At 36.0% G+C, this 18,932-nt stretch overlaps 1 protein-coding gene across 1 annotated transcript in view; it reads left to right on the forward strand.

The window, feature by feature from the left end:
- The first annotated feature begins 3,595 nt into the window (after nt 1-3,595).
- Nucleotides 3,596-18,932, forward strand: part of LOC149718101 (calpain-B-like) — a 51,400-nt gene continuing 36,063 nt past the window's right edge. The window contains exons 1-2 of the mRNA XM_089867311.1: nt 3,596-3,743; nt 3,827-3,911. The gene's annotated coding sequence lies outside the window, so the exon portion shown is untranslated. The remainder of the gene's footprint in view (nt 3,744-3,826; nt 3,912-18,932) is intronic.

Genomic DNA, 18,932 nt, shown 5'->3' on the forward strand with positions numbered 1-18,932 from the left:
GAAGGGGTTACTCTTTATATACCCTGGCAGATTTCCTATCCCGACAATGTTTATACCCTACCACTCCCAAAAATGTCCGGGGTGGAGCACTCAGGAAGCCAAGGGGGGAAGGGGGAGGGCAAGGGGTTGAACCCACCAATTAGTTAAAATAACCCTGCCCCCCCCCCCGCTCCATTATTTCAACCATTTTTATTATTTTATAAATTTGAAATATATTAAACTGGGGGGGCCGAAAATTTATTTAAAAAAAAATTTCTTAAAAATATTTTTCTGCTTAAAATCTTTTTTTTACTCTCTTGAGGGAGAAGCACAGAGAGAGAAAGAGAGAGGGAGAGAGAATCTGATCCCGTTAGTTAAAGAGTAAATTTCTAACGGAAAAAGAGAAAGTAGAACAATTTTCTTTCCCCCATCCCAAAATCTTTACTTTCATCTTTATCTACCTGGAATATTTTTTATATAACTTTTTTTCTTTTCGCTGTATCCCAGACTTTGAGAGCGAGAGGAGGGGATGGATACATTTCTTGCCGTTACCTCTAAGAGGCTGAAATTTTAGGGGGTGAAAAAATTTATCGAAAATGTTCAGTGTAAAAAAAGTTGTTAGCGTATTAGAGCCAATACCAGAAAAGGGTTCACTGGTTCACCTTGCAAAGTGCCGTCTCTGTCTATACCCACATTGGTTAAGGGGCGGACCCCGCCGCCACCGACCAACTTATTTCAACCCCCCCCCCCAATTTATTACTTAGGTTTAAGTATTAAGTTTTAATTTTTTTTTGTTCAATTATTTCAACGTAGGCGTTTATGGGGTGAAATATTTTTTTTTATTGAAATTAAGTTTTTTGTTTAATTTACCTTCAGGGTTAATTATTTTAATTGAATATTGCAATTATTTAGATTTGATTAAAAGTGGGTGGTCATACTACCTGGGAATCGTGCATGGAAAAATCCGGAATAGTCAGGGATTTTTGAATTATTATTATTTTTAGGGAATTTTAAAAAAATTTATTTTTAAAGTCAGAGAATTTCGTTATTAGTTGTTGGTAATTTTTCCATAGTTGTCTACTAAGTTAAATTTGGCATTGGTCATTTTTAAAAACAATACTCTGATTTTTCTACATTACAAATCAATGAAAATTAATTTTATTTTCAGGGAAGGAAGGGATTTTAGACAATCAGGGAAAACCTGGAAAAGTCAGGGAATTCTTGAAGGAAAAAATCTGTGTCTGTCATATTATAGAGAAATATATAATATTAATTTTAAAGGGAACTTATGACTCTTGGTCTAAATTCTAAGTAGGATAGTGTTGCAATTTTATTTATAAATATATATGACCTTTGAACCTTCCAAAATTTTATAAAGCCCCAAAGAGTTTCCGTTATCCCACGGATAGTAAGTTTTAACAGACATAGTTGAAATATTTTGGGGGTTACACCTTCTCCGGTTCGGGTTGGTTATACTTATTATGTTTTTGTAAAGTCGATGTTCTCGGTTGGTGACTAATATGTTGAAGGAGTATGTTGCCCTCGGGTTGCTAAAGTGACGCTTGCTTGCACCTACGGCTATACCCTCACCACCAAAGTTCAAATGAATTTGTTTTTCTAATATAATGCACACAGAGAGCGGCGGCACCTTTTTAAAAGGGTAATTTTTCGTCAGCTTAAGATCGCTAACATTCGAGTGTCTTGCTTTCATAATTTCTTAAACCGGTTCTCTCAATATTAATTATCGGTAAAACCAAGCCGCTAAAAGACTATAATAACACCCGCTAATTTAGAGGTCCCGGGTTGTAGATAATAATAGGGGGTATCTTGACTTGTGGTTATTGCACCCATCTAATCAATATTAATCGAGATACCGGCTGACCTTTTGAACCCCGCTCAATTTCTCTTTCTCAAATCTTGGCTCGAGCGGAGCTTCGTCAGAGAGACAGAGATGATTGTTCTTGTACGAAGCATGGCAGGCCAATTGGATTGAATAAGCCTTGGCGTTTATAAATTTACATTTAAAAGGGTTTAACTTATAAATATGCGACGGGGATTTTATGTTCCGTAATGATAGGCTTAAGAGAAATTTCACGTGTATTTTACGAGCGTCTATGTTCGCTCTTATCATGTCAGCTAGTGTTTTAGGTTTAACCGTAATAAGGGGTCATTATAGCTTGACCCCAAACACTCCGCCAATCTATGTCGAGGCCTCTTTTTAGTTTGTTCTCAATTTTTCTTCTCCAATGAAAAGGGCCGATTTTCATTTCAAAGTGATAGTGAAATCGTTTTAAATTTATTTCGATTTGAGATTCAAGAATCTAATTACGTATAGCGCTCGATCGTAACCTCTTGAAATTATAATAAGTAAGTTAGGCTGAAGTAAAATAGAATGATTTATTAATCTTGGAAAATGGCGACTGGGTCGTCTTTAACCAAATTTCTCCGCGTAGAGTTTAGTCATTTCACTGTTCCTTTAGAACGAGGGCAAGGTATCATCTCTTTAATGGTTAGAACATAATCTTTGGCTCTCGGAGTCAGTTGAGTCGAGGAGCTTTCTCAAATTTCAACAATGGGTTGGTTTGTTTTGTTGTTAAGTGGTGGGTTGCGATGGTGTCCGCGTCGGTCCTCGATACTTATTGAACGGGAATCGATTCTTTTCATCTGTCAATCGCGATATTGAAGATAAACTATTCGCTTGATTTAACGATTAAGATTAAGATTAAGATCTTTCCGGCGGAATAAAAAACAAGACCTTGCAGACTCAAATTCTCTTATTGAAAATATTCACTGAAAATTCTTTAGCACTTTCTTCGGTCGATTCTGCATGGACTCGAATTTCCTTTCTACTCAAAATTTTGATTGATTTATTGCTTTGAAATTCGAGCCGAGAGAGAAAAAAAAAAGAATTTACACCTGTACAATAAATATCTGGAGTAATTTTGACACTAATGTAGGAGTGTATATAAGATTTTGAATTCGTAGTGAACAGCCCCTCGATGATAACCCTTGAACAGTTGTAAGCGATAGTTCAAGGGAGCGAGTTGAAAGTCTCAAATGTCAATACGTCAAGTCTTTTAAAAATATCGATTCGAGTGACGTGTACCAGTTATAATCCTTTATTAACGACCCATCCGTAACTTTAAACTTTAATTTAGATTATATTTTGTTGTTATTCTTTTGGGTGGATGGATGAAACGCTTCCTCCAAATTCGCAGCGTGGGCTTCTCGAGGAACCGGGAAAATAATTAAAAAAATATATTTGTCAAAATATTGATGATTTTGGTCCTCAAAGAATTTTATCCCTCAATATGTCACACGCTGAGATTATGAAATAATTTCGGATTATGAAATAAAACCAGTTCGTCAAAATAAGGGGGTCGAACACTCGCCCGAAATTAATATAACGTTATATTACTCGGTATCTTTAAAAAGAACATGTCCATCCTCTCGATATAACTTGAATATCCCAACCTACATTCTTTAGTACAGTATGTCAAAAAATATCAGAATGATGTTAGTTATTTTTAAAATGTTTCGTAGAGCGAAAGATACGTCTATTTTTTGGCCTATTGCCACGCCCCCCCTTTAGTTTTATCTAATCAATAATTTGAAACGTTTTAAACTCCCAAAATGCGCAAACCACTTTGTCGGTTTTGATACCAAAGAGAGGAAGGAGTTAATTTTTCTAAATTGAGACATAAGTGTCGTTTTAAAATTCGGTTTATGCAAATGGCTTATTTTATTTCCAAGTAATTACAAATGTAATTAGATATTTATATATTTAAAGCGTATGAGGGAATAATTTCAGCTGAAACTTGATATTTTTTAAAATATTATTATGCAGAAACGGCCGCTATGATATCGTTCCAAGATCGAGCGAGGCAGCACGTGATTATGTCAAGGAATCAAGGCGACATTCAACGAACTGTGTAAGTAGAAACTTTTCTCACCTATCATTTAAAGTGTTAGAGTCACCAAAAATCGCTATTTTTAAAACTGAAAGGTTTTATTCCCGTCTGAAAGATCAAATCTTTCTGATTCAGAATATCTATTTATATAATGCATTATAATTTTCCAAATATTATTAAAACCCCGACTTTCGGAACCTACTCGCAGAATTTTTTCAAACTATTTTGACAGTTAAATTTCGCGGTACCCCTGGTGACGTCACGATTCGAGCGCGCGTGAGCATGCGGCACGCGCGACTCTGCAAGTCCTATTTTTTTATTGATAGGTGGTGCTTTCAAAGCGATCGAATTTGACGCGCGCGCGATGTTTAAAAATTAGGCTTAGCTCTCGTAATGAAATCTGTCTCGCGCTGGTCAACCTCTTATGACGTCACCAGGGGTATAATTCCGTTTAAATGAGGTATGTGAAATATCAATTTTCTTTTTCATATTACAAAATGAATAAATTTCTATAAGACTTTTTACCTTGGATCTACTGTTATTATAACCCAATTGATGTTTTGAAACGAAAATTAGCCACTTTTCAAAAAACGTGGCACTAACACTTTAAAGCGAGTAAAAGAAAGTTAAGTCGTTAGCGTGAACGAAAGCCTGGCGTAGTGCCCAGTATGTTATGATGTTTACAACGCCGAGCAGTACTCTCTCACTTTGTATTTGTCATTGGTATAAAATAACCCTTAACACACACTTGACGCGCGTACCTAAACTGTAGGTTCTAGAAACGTTTACCTGAATGAACCCGGGTGACCTTTGTACTAATACCCACGCGTGCAATGATTCCCAATATTTCACCACAATCCGTCACTCGAAATTCTTCAAAATCTTAAACCCCAAGTAGGAAAAGAATTATCTCGGGGCTCTCTCTATGGTATTTGAGTTTATCCGTGTTGGTAACCGATTCCCACGTCATGATTATAGAGGCGGATCATTACGAGGTGGTTGTTTTGTGGTCGGAAATCAGACGGCATTTTTGAAAGACATATTTCCCCAGAATAATTTTTTTTTTCTCAAAAGGTGAACCGACATAGATAATTGATAAGCCGATATGGGGAGGTGCCCACTCTCTCGTATCTGGTATAGCGCCTAATTACTCATTATTTTGACAAGACTAGTGTCCGGATATACTTTAGATCTTATAGAGAAACCCCCTTGTAGATCTAGCTGCAGGTTCAGCGGAAAATTCAGTTTTAAAGGCCGAGATCCGAGTGAAAACCGATCCAAAGCGTCGGAATAACAATGGGCAGGACATGATGCCGATGCAAAATTTTGAAAGGTTCTAAATTGGCTAAATGGAAGCCGTTCAAAGCTGCTTCAGGCGAATTGTAGATGAACAATAGCCCACTTTGATGTAACTGAACTTAGAGAAGGACAAGGTGGGCGTTGGATCAACCGCCTTGTATGTCCCGAGACTGAGGCGTCGAAATGGTCTATGTCGAGTGTCCCCGTGTTAGTCCGACGCTCTCTCGGTTTTCAGTTTGCTTAGAAGTTGGAACCCTTTTCGTTGGAACTGGTCCTTAATTCACCACCAGTGGTATCAGACCCACGGAATGGATACTAGCTTGACGTAGACGTTTCCCGTTTATTAAATAAATTTCAACGTGTAGCTCTCGAGTTTGTACTAAGAGTTACCGTACACTTTTGAAGCGTAATTTAAACGTAACTCTATTGGGTGCGTACGGGTACATTACGCGTTGGCGTACGCGTTATGCGTCTCTAGTTTCTTCAACTCTCCTGTATGGTATCTTGTATGTACATTATCTTCTGGTTATCTTAAAGTTGTAACTAAGATGGATTAGGTTTTTGCGTTAGGCGTTCCGTGAAAAATAATAATATTAAAAACATTATAAATTTAACCGCCGGGTAATTATCATTTAAATGAGCTTAAGATAACCCTCTGATTAAGGAAATATTTCACGTGGTTCCTCCAATTTGAGGCGGAGACATACATACACACTTTGAATTGAATTTTTTTTAGAATATAGACATTTATGGATTACCCTAACTTTGTTTCTTATATAATTCCGATGTTATCTCGCGTAGTATTGTTGGAATCGAATTTCATTAAATTTCCAGATTAATTTTTTTTAATATATTTTTAAATTAACCCTAAAATAATGATAACTATTATAATTAGTAATACTTAGTACTTAAAGTCTTCCGACGTCTATAATTTAACAAAACAAAACTCGATGTAATATCGCGTCTTTTAAAACCATTTAAATGTAATTTAAAACACCGTTATTAACCCAAATTTAAGCTCCGAAACTGAAATGAAAACAGTGTTTAGCTAGTAACCTTCACCAGCCTTAAATTATTTTCTTTCCACCGCGGTTTGTTTAAACCCTAATTAAATTAATTTAATACTGGCTGAAACTGCGCATTTTAGAACATGTAGATAAGAATAGAATCCCCGAATGTTTATAATTTATGTTTGGCTGGCTTCATGAAGAAGAAATTTGCACCAAATTGAATTGAACCGAGTCCACGATTTTCGACTTTATAATAAATTGAAACGTGATATAGTTCTGCTGCTATAAATCTACATTAGAATAATGCAACGTACGCTATTTAAATTTTATCTGGATAAATATATACATAGGCGTAATTACCGTATTAGCAAGCGCATCGTGATTTTAATATTATTATTGTATCGCCCGAAATGGATGTAGGAATGCGCGGGCTTCCTGTATCGCGGCGCCATTAAATCATATCTATTATTCGAAGAAATTCACGAATTTCCCATAAATTGTCTAAACCTCATCGCCGATACCCTTTTCTTATCAAGTTCAGTGTTGCCAGGGGTTAGAAAAGTCGGGGAATCTAAAATGGACCGAATAGGCCTGGGAATGTTCGAATATTTACGATAAATACGTTTTAAAATATTATTTTACGAATTAAGAGTTTACTCGATCGTAATAATCTTGACAAATATACTCTTAAAATTTACGACTAATTTTTTTTTTGCCTTTAACATTCTGGGTAAATCTGAGATCAGGCAGACAAAGAAATGTCTTAACGTATATCTTAAATTGAATTACGATATCAAAATATCCTAAATATTTTGATATAAAGTAAAATAAATATGTCAGAATTGTATCTATGCAGAGATATCCATTTCGGGTTTTTAGTCTCGTCGTTTTAATACGATGGCGTTATTAATTTTGCCCGTGTCGTAGTAGTAGTAGTAGTAGATGTGGCGTTTCAGTTTCGTTTTCATTATTTTGGGAGCGAGGAAATTCTTAAAGGAAAGAATAACTACTATTTTTGCCGGAACAGTATAGAATCATTTAGAGTATTGCTTGAGTTGGATTGAAGTACCAACAATCAATGGGCCATCTTGTTAAAAGCCGAGGAATGCAATTTGTTTTGAATGTGTAAAAATGATGTAGGATCGGTTTCCATTTCCGTCCTACGCGATGTTTTTCTCAGGGAGGTGTTTTTCTTTTGACGAATATTTGGGATAAATTTGAACCCAAAAATCGCTCTTCGAAAGCTGAACACTGGAGTCGAATGCATTTAGGCTTAAATACGAATGTGTTTCGGGAGTGGCGACTCTCGGCGGGAAATCCCATTCCTGTCAAGAAAAAGGCGCCAAATGAAAGACATCCTTTACCCGCAGTGATATCTTAACTAACGCGTGCTGTTGCTGCTGTTGGATGGAGGCCCTTTGCAGAAAAACACCTTTTTTTCTTACACCCTGGGATTAGGTTTCTAGGTGGCAAAAATAAGATATCGAAGCCCATCGCCTACCCTTTACTACGCGTTGATTTTGCCTAATCATTGTAAGGAAATAGGCTGGCGATTGGCTTTGCCGCGAGTTGTTGTAATTCTTCAATTCTCATAGAAAAAATCTTGATCCCAAATATTTGACGTTTTATTTGAAAGGACTTTGAGTTAAAAATGTTTAATCCCCGATTTCGATTTCTTGGCCCACTTCTTATTTTTCTCTCTCTCTTAGATTATAATCGAAATTCGAGAAAGAGTAAACTTCCTTAGACTGTCATTGTTAAGAAAATACGTTAAAAGCCTTTTAAATGATTTAAGATTCTGTTTCAACAACTTCCGGATGCTCGATGTAAGATAATCGATGGTTGTTTGTCAAAAATATCGACTTGAAAAATCGATCTTTAGAGCACGTTACCGTTAACCGTTTTCGAAAACAGAAGCTTAATTTTGAATGACGAAAAAATTTGGATTGAATAATTTATTGTCGTGACGTAATTTACTTTAATATTTGGATATAAAATTTTATTTAATGACTAAAAACCAGTTTAATTAGTTCAGCGTGTTAAACCGTGAAATTTCCAATTTCGGTTTTTTTTTCTCTTGTACGAGAGATAGAGATACAATGCATCTTGCATGCTAATTACGCAATTTATATAATAATTATAAATCTATTAATATTTTAAAACGGAATATTAGAAGCTGCATTCCCGTTATTAGTGGTGGGGAATTTTTGGAGCCGGGTTCTCCCCAATTAAGAAAGCGAAAGGTCGTCTCATTTTACGGTAGAAAATATTTCTAGCTTTAAGAAAATTATTATTGAAATTAGGAGAGAGAATAACCTTGAAAGATAATGAGTTATTTAGTGAAAAAAACTGGTCCTCTGATTAGTTAAGGGAATTTTGGATTTTAGGCATGTCGGATTTGTAGTATAGAAAGCAACTAGCCCAGTGGAAGTAGACTGGATCTTCGCGGATTGATCCAACAACATATCACGTCCTCAATCCCCCGACCTCCATGACGTGTTTGTTTGTCGTAATCAGGGCCTCGTCAATACAGTGCCGATTGCACGTGCCTAGAGGCCCTGGAGTTCAGGGCCCCCCGATGGTCAGCCATAAGCTCTCGGCCGTCATATCGCAGTATGGCCCCGAACGCCTAGTGCCTAGGGGCCCCCGAGGGTGTTGATCCGACACTGCTCTTCGTCCCAATCCATTATGGTTTGTGTGAAAATGTCGGCGGCGTTGAGGAACGCTAGCTCGTGTCCCCGAGGGCGTCCTCGGCGCTATTCCCCAATGAATTACCAATTGGTTCGATCGATTAAAATCGCTGCTCCGAAATGATAGCGACTGGAATGATCTGGTCTAGCTTCTTTAATTACTTAATTTACGTCAACCTACGCGCCCAGATCAAACTACATTGATAGGCGCCGCGTTTAACATTACATTACGAGCGTGGGAATTTAATTAAGCATCATTTGTATATACGTTTTTTACAAGAGCCATATTTTATATCGGGCGAAAAAGAATATAATTAGACCATTCCCGAAGGTTTAATTGATTCCTTAATTATCCATAAATACTAGTAATATCGTTCTTTATAAGGATGATTGTCGATACGTGACCGATATGTCTAAATAATCAACCAAAAATTAACCTATTGCGTATGTAGAGAGTAGGTCAAATCAAGGATATCGAAGAGGGTTTATAATTAATCGATATGTATAATTTTTAAAAGAATCGATAGGACTAAAAATGAGGAAGAATTGTTTGTACAATCGCGTGTATCGTTAGTTAACCCGGTATAGAATCGATTAGGTCGATCGTGCCTCGTAAACACATTCCCACCCTATCGATTTTAGAAGAATTTTGATTACATTCGTGTTAATATCGTTAAGCAAATGAGGGAGAGGGAGAGAGTTCTAATTTTTTAATTTGGTTTAAGCGTTAACTTTTTAATCGGTAATGTCCATCTAACTCGATTATTTGCGTGAACCACGCTCGTGAAACACCACGGATATCGCGATGACCGGCGTGAATGCATGGGCGCGCTTGATAATGACTCCCTTAATTTCTTACGAAATATTAATACGGCTCGCGTATTTCAAAGCACGCACCTATAATTCCTTCCCCAAGTGCTCTTGACTTTAAAAAGTAAAAATACATTACGCGTAGAGTCAATTAAAATTATAAAAAATGATTTTTAAAAGGCGAGCGTATCCCCCGATCTGCGGCAGCTGAGATTTGACCCTCCTAAAACTATAATAAAAATAAAATCCTGGAGAACGAGATTCCACGTATTTCGCCTTGAAATTTCAAACGATATATTTCTTAACTCTACTTACATCTTTTGTTTTCATAATATTATCACCCTTACTCGATTATGAACCAAAAAAAAGTAACCCTAATCCATAATTTTCAGGGAGGCCCCCCAAACTCCCTTCTTTCTACACAATAAAGAACACACGCCATACAGACCCACGCAGTTAATGAATTGTAGCGCCGAGTTAATTTTTTGCTCCAAACTCCGTAGTTTCAATTCAGAAAAGATTCCGGGCCTTTAGATATTTCAGTTGCTGAATTTACCTGTTACCCACTCAACCCTTGCAGTTTGCACTTGTTTCCTAAAGGGGCTCACCGGAGCTGTTGGGGTCAAGTCCGTCCTAAGTTCTGGGAATGGCGCAACCGTCGTGCTAACCAACAGTTTGAGCACCCCTTTATCTCAACAGCTCCGGCGGGTCCCTTTAAACAACGCCAGCCTATGTTTAGGCAATTTGCATTGACCTTCCAACCTCTTTTAAGACAGGAGGAACCTAACCTAACTAGCACCTCCATTCAACTTCATAATGAATTTTAGTTTTACTTTTGTTCTCGACTACTTGGTGCAATTTTTGGGAATAGTCCTTAATTTAGGTAGCTTGAATATGTACTTTAGAAATATAATATAAGGTCGGTATATATTATTCTCTGGATGGATTCTCCTGGTTTGTCTTTCGTGTTTAGAATAAGGCTTGAGAGCAGCACCCCTCCCTTCATTTAATTCTGGTCTATCCGTCATTTCTTAGTTAACGCGACGAAAGCTTAGAACTATACTCTTATATTTCATCATTCCCGCTTTAATCTCAATTAACTGACTAAATAAGAACGCCACCGTCCGAAGAAAGAGTCTGAGCTGGAAACACACCCATTCCTAGTTCCTACACAATCTTACCTTGAATATAATGTATAATTTTTTTTTTATTTTAAAGAAACCATTATTGCGATATTCAATTTTTTATCCGCATTATTAAATATGATATTCACCCTTTTTGGAATTATTATTGTGGTAATAAAGGATGAAGTAGGGTATTGGGCTTAAGAATATGTATTTAATATTATACGTAGCTTAACTTTAACTCTATTAATTGGGATAAGTTGAAATTAACTCCTTTCGTGCACCTTTTTTAATATTTAAAGATAAAGAAAAACCGCAGTGAAACGTACATATGATCGATCGAATGGGTGTTGTAGAAAATTTAAGAATTTTGACTTGGAATACAAATTAATGTCTATTTTTTTAATAGTAGTAGTAGGATTATTCTACTATAATTTAGTGGTTTTCCTCCTACGTTCAGTCAATTTGTTTTATGTATGTCCTTTTATTGTTTTCGAATTTGTTTGTTTATGTTTGGAAAAATTACCTTAATTACTCGAAGTTACCTTTGACCTTCAAATAACTCGGGCTTCAGATTTTTGAAATGTCACTTGGTCACCACCACGGTGGCCGATGTTTTTAATCAGTTAAAAATGAATTTAATTATCGTCCAAGTTGCCGTGACTGAGTAACGGCTTAAGCAACATTATTATCACATTGAGCCTTTGACCCCAAAGTGACCTGTATTTCCTTATTATAACATTAATTCCAAATAGTACTAGTAGGGGAAATTATACTGAATTTTAGTAGAATCACCCCATTTAGTCTTGAAACGCGATTAAATTAATTCGCTTCGCAAATTAACATTTTAATCGGCGTATAGCGAAACTCGTGAATTTTCTTGTTTGAACAGAATTTTAAAAACCGCAGATTTCGGATAATACTTAAGTAAATCATTTTTAAACTAAAACGAGTTTGTAGGAAAAGTAACGGCGTAATAATACGCGATATAAAATCAGTTAAGAAAGAAAATAGTTCGGTTGAACCGACTGTGTCCCTCCTGTTCATTCTTGGCAAATTTTGGAGTAATTAATGGATAAATTTGAGGGCGAGTTAGAACAATGATCAAAGAAATTAATATATTCAGTCCGGGTTAACCCCGCCGCGTGGAATCCTCCCACTAAACCGCGATAAGAAGCTTTTTTGCTTTTATAACAATTTAATCGACCACATTTTCAACAAGGATTTTTTTTATTTTTTGAAACAAATTTGATCAAGGTTTTCGTTTCTATTAAAAATTGTGTGTGCGCAACGCCTAAGTTGGGAATTTCTGTGAGAGTTGTTAGGGGGGTGGAGGGGGCGTTCCCGGGCCATTGTTTCGCAACCTTTGCCTAGCTAACAACGTGTCTCTCGAATTATAATCTCTGACAGCTACAACGCGGCTGCTATATTGATTTTTAATTTTGAAAAATGACTCCTTTTAAATGGGGATTAATAGAGCAATGTTATGTTGTAGTGTTCAAGGGGGTGACCTTTCCTTGGGTGGAGTTATTCATCCCGACCGCTATCAACAGTGTTCTTATTATTAATTCTTTTCACAAATGCGCGCCGCGGTTTCGACATGATGTAGTTAACATTATTTGGGAACCGTTTTTAGGGGTCAATTTCAAATAAAAGGGAAACTGAACCTATAAGATTCTAATTTAATACAGTTTATTTCGAGACTAAAGGGTCTTTTCAGACCGTACAACTTTTTGACTCATTTAGATGAGTCAACTTGAGTTGGGTCGTGTGAACAGAAGTTATACAAGTTGAATCCCCAAATTAATAAAAAATTTATCACTGACCAATGTTTGGTGGTTCAACTCTTATACCCATCTAGTTGAGTCAAAGGTTTAGTGTCTGCATGTGGCTAAGAATTAAGATGTCAAATTAAGTTTTATTTTCATATATATAGTCAAGATGGTCGTGGATTTGTAAAAGCAACTCGTCTGCGTTCTGACTTTCGCTTTAATATATTAGATTACTTTCATCGTCTCTTTAAGTTCCATATTTGTAATAAAAAAAGTGTATAAAAGTGTATCTTTAGGGGCCAAACCCGATCTTGGGAAATAGAGTTAGTGCCGCGGCGCCTATTAATGATCGAAGTTGCTTCATTTTTTCTACAATTTTGACGTGCCCGAGAAAAAAAATCCAGGGAGACTTAATTACAGGTTACGTTACGTTTAATCTAATTATATCATACCGTAAAAAACACCCTAGCGTTTTACTTTTCCAAATTGAACTTCAATCTCAGAATTTTTAAATGAATTTCATTTCAATATATTCATTTAATGATATTAAATGGATATCTCTGAGAACGATTTATATACACTCCATCACAAACTATTATTACATACATATTTCGTACTTTTATCAGTCTCAATTTTTTGTCGAATAAAACTCGATTAATATCGTCGTCAAATCGATCTTTTGAAACTCAAAATATATCGATCAGTTTCTTTCTTTTTTACAATGAAAGAAAATTGAATCGACCTTATATATGTTCAAAAGTCTCAATTTTTAATCGAATGAAAAAGAATGACACTCGATTAATATCGTCTTTTTGAAAATCAAAATATATCGATCAGTTTCTTTCTTTTTTTACAATAAAAGAAAATCGAAACGACCTTACAAAAAGTCGAGCTTATAGGCCTATTTGAAAGAGTTTCGAGGCGTGGTTCTCGAATCTTCATTTGCGCGAGCGAGCTATAAATTTGGTGGGGGGCCAAATTTTTTTAATTATTTTCATTTGGTTTTTAACACAATTCTATAGAAAAGCGAGTGCCAACTTTTGCTAATTAAGGCAGGCGCCTACCAGGGCCTACAGGGCCCGGGTGTGTTGATACCTCCGCTTGATTTAGCGGATTCCGGCTTAAAGGGATAGTGGAAAGTCAAATGAATTACGCTTTATTTATTACCAGCATGAACTTTGGAATTGTAAACCGAAATAGAGTACGCGGTCATCTTATAGGGGAATGCATAAATTATTAACCTCAAACCCTACCTTAAGCAATCGCTGGTCACTTTGAAATTAATCAATTTGGAAATTACGACCTTGATAAAATGCGTACCCTCTTTTACCCGAAAACCCCCACGCGATCGCCAGAGTCCCAGTTGTCCTGCCCCTTATAGGCTCCTCTATAAGATGACCAAATGTACACACGTCGAGCATCTTCCCTTTGAGAAGAAGATCACGGCAAAGCCATTAAAGACTTGGATTGGATTTAATAGGAAATTGCGAGTAAGATTAATGGGTTACCTTCGCGGATAATGTTTTATGACTTTGTCTCGGCTACCCAAGTTACCTAAACCTCGACTGAACCGAGATGGAAATTTAGAAATTCTTAAATTTCGCGTCCAGTTAGTGACTAGTGTAGAAATACAAGCTTTTATGTCTAGTGAGGAAATAGTTCTATCAGCCGCAACGTGAAGGCGATAAGAACTTTGTACTTTTCAGAATTTATCGCTTGAAATAAAATGAAAAGGCTTAAAAATGCTTTTAAGGAATGGATACTCGTTTTTTATCAATACCGGTTCGAGGAGATTATTCGAATCGAGTTGACATTAGCGATTGAGAGATTGCCTAGCTCCGATCCTGTCAACCCGCTAGTTAGCGTGTATACTCTCTTAGCGTCTTGACACTCGCTATACGACCAGAAAAAAGAATTGATTTTAAAACCAACCGGTTTTCAATTTTAAGATTGGGATTCGAGCGTTTGACAATGTTCCCGGGTGAATTTGTCAAAATGTAACCGCGTATTCATTACGAGACATCTCGAAAATGTCGACAGTGTTTTGTTTATTTATTTGATACGCTCTTTCCTTAATATCCGACCCCTCGTTAATTTTGATTTCTATATACTCTGTTGAAATTTGTAAAAATGATATCTCTTGTGGAAACGCTTTTAAAATGTTTGATTTCTTTTTTCATAATTCGACCCGTTTTCTTTAAAAAGATAATTATTTTCGTAATTGGGTCTTAATCAAATTTTTTAACTAATAAAAATTTATAGATAGAATTTAAGGCGAGGTTTTTCTAGTTTGACGTCTAGTGTCAGAATTTTTATCGCGACTTGTCTTGTTAAGCCCCTCGTGACCCGCGCACGTAATTGGTCACGCTATCAAAACGAAACTTAATTTGTGCACTTTAAAAATATGACAGCTATGCCTACGAGCTTCGACTAAAATTCCTCCAAGATGAGCCCTCAACTCAAGGAATTAATAAAACTTGTCCAATTTTGTAATGCTGGAATGGAAATCTTCAAACGAAAACAAAATTATTGACCTAGTTTAAGAGTTGACTGTGTCAACATAAATTACAATATTTTGTGTCAAAAGGTTTTTCAATTCTTTTTTTTTTTATTCTCCAAAATTATCATTGTACAATTAATATTAACAATAACTAAAAAACACCACCCTCTTAAAAGTTCAATAGCGTCGGAAAATATTACGTAAGAAAGGTCTCGGCGAATTTTAGGAATTTTAACCAAGTCAGGGAATTTGATTTTAGTCAGGAAAATTTCTGGCGTTTGGGAAAATATAAATATTAAACTTTCAATAATTACTTCGTAAACGCTTGTTAATAATTATAAACAATAATATTCCTTTCAAATATACCTTTAATAACATTGACAAATAACCTTTGACCTATAAGAAAGGGTCAGGGAGAATTAGGGGAAAACCTTGAAAAGTCTGTGAGGGAATTTGAATCTATAAATTCAGATTCTGTTTCGATAACGTCAAATTAATGGACTTTACTAAGTTCAGAATTAAAACCGTACTAAACCACTCCTTTAACCGAAAAAGAGTGTGCTCGCTTTTGACATTCGGCGTAGGTCGCTAAAATACAGATTACGTAAAAAAATGGTCCACTTCACCAATCTCGCGTACCTATAGGCCTTATTCCTTAAAAAAATAAGATAGTTTGATTTCTAGAGGAGAATTTTTTTATCCCAGAAAACCTTTCGTAATATGAAATATATTTCGGGTAATAATTATACTCTATCACATATTTTTTTGGTGCCTCGTAATCATTTTCAAGGTTACGTAATAACTTCAATGTTATAGGAATGAAAATGTAGAAAGGCGATCACGTGATGTGACGTATTGAACCCCCGGGGATGTGATGGTCCTATTGGAGCGAAACGAAGCGCAGTGCGCACCCTCTTCCTTTCTTTCTTTCATCTTTCTTTTAGCCCTCCCAAAAATTGGATGAGACCAGCACTACCTCCAAGCCCGGGCTACTTTTTAATAAGAACCTTTAGCACTCTCCCCCGGTAGTTAAATATATTGTTAAAACGGACCGTGAAACAAGCTTTTACTTAACACGCCGCGATCTTCCCAGAATTAACCGCAATTTAGTCTCATCTCGCGATTTTAATTAACAAGTTCCTTCGCTTGTATTTATACTAAAGTTAATTTTAAGTGATATTTATACGTCAAGAATTTAGAGACGCGTACCTTGTTGTGATATTGGATTACCAACATTTAAAATATAATAGAAACTTTTCGGAATTCGTCGAAGTTGATTGTTACGTAAAGTTACGCCTCCCAAATTGTTTCTCTAGTTTTCGTTTAAAAAAATTGAGGTATTTACACTTGAAATTGAGTTACAATTCGAAGCGTAGACTTGAAAATTGCGAATGAACGATTGTATAGTCAATAAGAGAAAATGTTACCCACCCAATTCCGAGAGATATCGAATTGTTTATGACCTTTCCGCAAATTTAGGCGTGTGTTCCTGTAAGAATGGGAATCGTGTGGGCTTCTTCGCCCAGCTATATAGTTTAATGTCGTTAAATTAATTCTAAAACACCGTATTTGTTTTACCATAAGTTTATAAGTGATATGTTCCTTCCATAGGTATGACACTACTTTCAGCTCGACCTAGTTCGAGGAGAACGACGGAAGCAAGAATTGAAATCCTACACTCGGTGGTTAATTTTGTAGGACCTCCATTTAGGTCCTATTTAGTCTGCATTACTAAGCCCTAATTTGACATTAACGCCTGACCAGGCCTCCCTCGCTTTACCCCGAATCTATGACCTACCTCACTCACTTCGTGACAAGCTCCCAGTGACAAACTTATGGATGAAACATATCACTTATGAACTTACGGTTTTACGGATAGATTGATAAGGATGATCTTAAATTTATCGCGTTGAACTTGGTTCGGATGTAGGTTTTACAGCGTACGTGAGCTGATTTCCATATTTATAAATAACGAAAACAATGGCTATTTGTTTTTAAGCATCGGAAATAATTTGTGTGTATGTGTGTATTTGTAAGTCGGCGGCGGCCGGGGGTTAACCGTTGGAAAGGGTGTGTACCGGTTTCTGTAAATCCTTTACTCGGATTATTATGACATCTTGTACAATTAGAATTTAAGAAAAGCCACGGGCCAACTGAGCCCAACCCATCATTAACTTTAATCTTTTAAGGCACTGAAAGATCTCTCTTCGTCCCTCTCACTCCACTCTTAAAACTAAAGAGATTTTAAATGGTTTTCTAGCCAGGATCCCCCGTTTCTAAGGTTGTTTCCTTACCTTTCCCTCTCATATTTTTTCTTTCTTGTTTTTCAATGGCGCCCGCTAGCTTTTTCTTCTTTTTTAGCCATGGCGCAATTTATTCGAATCACGTTGGGACACCCGCGTAAAATTCGGTTTACCAGATAAGCAAGCCTTTTTAAACAATTCGAAAATGAATTTATTGTAGGCATACTGCCATTTAATATTAATGTACATACGAGACTTCTTTGATTTTTATTTCTTCGAAGAAAATTGAATTTATTGCACGTGCGTAAGTTTGTTTTTCGAAGAAAATTGAATTTATTGCACGTGCGTAAGTTTGTTTTTCGAAGAAAATTGAATTTATCGCACGTGCGTAAGTTTGTTTTTCGAAGAAAATTGAATTTATCGCACGTGCGTAAGTTTGTTTTTCGAAGAAAATTGAATTTATCGCACGTGCGTAAGTTTGTTTTTTGAGAAAGTCAATTTACTGCACGTGTTTTATGTTTGTTTTTGTAGAAAGTCAATTTATTGCACGCGCATATGTTTGTTTATTGAGTTTCTTTGGAACAAAAGTAATGTTTACTTATATAAACTATTGAAATTTTTGATCGGAGCTTTTTAAAGCCTTAATAGGATGTTCTAAATGTTGGTTCATTTCATAGATATATCTATAAAAGAATTTGTATAATTTTTCTAATAATGGCCGGCGTCAGTCAGGGTCGGGGAGCGTTAATGGGTATTATTAGACGATGTGTTATTAACCGTACGTGAACCACGTTTATTTCTTCTATTATAGGGAAGCTAACATTTCATTAATCACGATTTATATAAACCAATTTTTGGAGGCGTTCGTTATAAATTAGCGCTTTCATTAATAATGAATTCTATTGAATCCCCACTCTACATGTATATACACAATAGGTTGCGGCTTTCGCAAGACAGTTAATAACTTCATTAAATGCCCTTAGGTTTAACAGTTTACTTTTAAGGATTATCGTTGCCGTGTACCTTGATTATGTAGTAAGCTTACGAATATTGGGATATTCGTGACCCGAGCGCGTTTACCAACTCGATCTCAATTTTTTTATATTTTATAAATGTTGGGTCAATCTCGGTTAAGCTTAATCTCTCTCTCTTTTAAAAGTGTAACCAATAAAATAAAAATGAAATAGATTGTGTAGTAACTTAAATTAATGGAAGCGTTTTTAATCCCGTTTTTTTAAAAAAGGAGAAATAACACTTTGAGATAAATAAATTTTCCTAGAAACTTTTTTATCTTCGTTCTCATATTTGATAATTTGACTTTAAAGAGCTTTATACGCAGTTTTCTTTTATTATTATTATTAAATTTCTTGACGGGTTTGAGAAATGGCTCGTATGTCCAGATATCGAGTTTAAGATTCGACACATCAGTACATAGCTCTTCTCTGATTTGAATTTGGTTCCCAAGATGTTGACTCATCACTCTTACTGTCAGACATCGGGTTAGAATTTAGCCAGCAGCTGGCTCGCGTTAGTATCAGACATAAGGTAAGGATGGCGTCGGCTACGGGTCATACCGTATTGGCTTATAAAGACT

Source organism: Phalangium opilio, unplaced genomic scaffold (genome assembly GCF_054372755.1).
Source record: "Phalangium opilio isolate 3A_F unplaced genomic scaffold, DU_Popi_V2 ptg000002l_1, whole genome shotgun sequence".
Lineage (NCBI taxonomy): Eukaryota > Metazoa > Arthropoda > Arachnida > Opiliones > Phalangiidae > Phalangium > Phalangium opilio.